General features: G+C 47.2%; 1 pseudogene; it reads left to right on the plus strand.

Moving 5' to 3' along the window:
* The window catches only part of LOC119388429 (large subunit ribosomal RNA), a 4277-nt pseudogene extending 2379 nt beyond the window's left edge, over positions 1-1898 (plus strand).
* The last annotated feature ends 697 nt before the right edge of the window (positions 1899-2595 follow it).

Genomic DNA, 2595 nt, shown 5'->3' on the forward strand with positions numbered 1-2595 from the left:
GGTCCAGAAGCAGGAACGGCACTGCACCGGGACTGGGCGAGGCTCGCCGCCGTAAAAAGCGGTGCGGCCGAGCCCGGACCAGCGTCGGGACCTTCCTGTGGAAAGCCACAGCTGTGCATTTTCCGTGGGCTTCGCGCCTGAGGTTCTTGCTTCGGCCGGCAGAAAACAGCCAACTCAGAACTGGCACGGACCGGGGGAATCCGACTGTCTAATTAAAACAAAGCATTGCGAGGGCCGTTGATCGGTGCTGACGCAATGTGATTTCTGCCCAGTGCTCTGAATGTCAAAGTGAAGAAATTCAAAAAAGCGCGGGTAAACGGCGGGAGTAACTATGACTCTCTGGGAAAGGCACCCCTCAAGCCACAACAACGCCTCGTCATTTTGAGATTCTACCTGCTACCACGTCTGACCCACAGACTTGTTCTTGGTCCGATGTCGGCAAAAACACTCGCCCAGTATGATAGAACCATCCGATCCGAAGTACGACGATGGTTGGCACTACCTCATGACGTGCCCCTAGGGTTCTTTTATGCCACTGTTGATGAAGGTGGGCTCGGTATCCAATGCCTAAGGACGGCGATACCAGGCCAACGCCTACGCCGATTACAAAAACTTCAGCTATCTACTTGCCGAGCAGTGGTGGAGGCTGGAAGTATGCGACGGCCTCAATGACTCAAGCCGAGAACATGTCCTCTTTTAAAAACACCTGCATCATCTCCACACAGGAGTCGTCGGGGTTCTGGGCAAATTCACTGCATGACTCTTTTGATGGCAGGCCCCTGGCAGGATGCAGCGTAGCCAAAGGCTCGACGTGGTGGTTGAAGGACGGGACCAGTTTCCTTGGTGGACGAGAGTTCATCGATCTGGTCCATTTTCACATTGCTGCAATGCCTAACCTGACAAGGTTGAGGAGGGGCAGAAATGCAGACAAGAAATGTAGGGCCGGCTGTGAGTCTGATGAATCGCTGGGGCACATACTGCAGAAGTGCCACCGGACACACCACACCCGTAAACAAGGCATGACAACATTGTCACACATGTGGCCAAGAAACTGGTGGAAAAAGGATGGAACGTCCGGAGAGAAGCACGTTTTCGGACGTCACAAGGAACTCGGATTCCTGACCTCGTGGTGGTTCGCGACAACCAGTCCCTCATACTTGATGCACAAGTTGTGGCACTAGGATATCCCTTTCTGAGGCCCACAGGAGAAAGGCTGAAAAATACAATCTGCCTAACACAGTCCCTCTGCTGAACAGAGGATAATATTTGAACGCGGCCTTAACAAGCGCGAGTAGTGTGATGCAATCGAAGACAAGATGTTCTTCCGCGATAACACCTCGTGTTAAATGTTAATGGTGTGTTTGAAAAAAAAAAGCCAAATGCCTCGTCATCTAATTAGTGACGCGCATGAATGGATTAACGAGATTCCCACTGTCCCTATCTACTAGTTCACCACCAGGCGGCCAAGGGTGCGGGTCAGGTTTTAGGAGCTCCGCAAGTTGTCCTCCCAAAAGTGAGTTTATTTCATTTTCATCTCAATTCATTGTATTACATCTTGTATCGGAACCTCTAGCGAATCTGTAGACACCGGTTTGGAATCAATTGAGAGTAATTTGACCGAATTACAAGCGATTTTGTCCACGACCACAGCGTGGTCCCACAAAGCAAATTCTAAACAGAGGAGATAACACAAAGTAATCCAAAGAAATCGAGTACTAGAACGCTCTCAATTTGCTCGGACTTGGTGTCATCGGAGTCCGCAGGGTTCAAGGATTATCAATCAACTATTAGTTTTCATTAATTTCACATAATTGAGCGTATTTCCGGTGATTTATAAACGTATACAAAAAAAGGAACATTCTAGAAGGTCGAGCATACCCTTCTTTATCCTTATTCATCCGGCCTTAAAAAAGCGTTATCAGGGTAAAAAAAGATAAGAACATAAAGAAGAAGCATCAGAGAGTTTAATTCTACCAGTATTTCACGCGAAATAATAATCAATTTCTTGTAATTCCCACTCCAAAAAGGCATTTTTTGGCGGGAAAAAGAGTAAAGGAGCATCCATGTTGATGGCAGAGTCTCTCCATATGCATGGCTAGGACAACCTAGAGCCCCTAAGGCAGAACATAACTGTGTGCCAACATCCTTCACAGTACAGTCAATCAAGAATACCATAGCTCATTCATGGTATAGTGAGGAAATCTGAAGTTCAATCGTACCCATTCTTTATCTACATTCATCCGGCCTTAAAAACTAGTAATTAGAGTTAAAAAACATACTAACATAAAGAAGAGACATCAGAGAGTTCATTCATACCAGTATTTTACGACAAATAACGACCAATTACTTAGAAATTCCATTCTAAAAACGTGTTTTTTGGCGGGAAAAGAGCTATGGGAGCACCCATGTTGGCGTTGGAGTCTCTCCATATGAATGACTAGGTCAACCTGGAACCCCCAAGACAGACGAAGTACAACCACGCATTTAAGGTCTTCCGAGGTGTCCGAACACTGCGGTGAAGCACAGGATTCTGCAAAGGAGCAGAAAACGAACAGCGGTGACTAGGTCAACCTGGAACCCCCAAGACAGACGAAT

The sequence above is a fragment of the Rhipicephalus sanguineus genome, chromosome 3, assembly GCF_013339695.2.
Source record: "Rhipicephalus sanguineus isolate Rsan-2018 chromosome 3, BIME_Rsan_1.4, whole genome shotgun sequence".
NCBI classification, from domain to species: domain Eukaryota; kingdom Metazoa; phylum Arthropoda; class Arachnida; order Ixodida; family Ixodidae; genus Rhipicephalus; species Rhipicephalus sanguineus.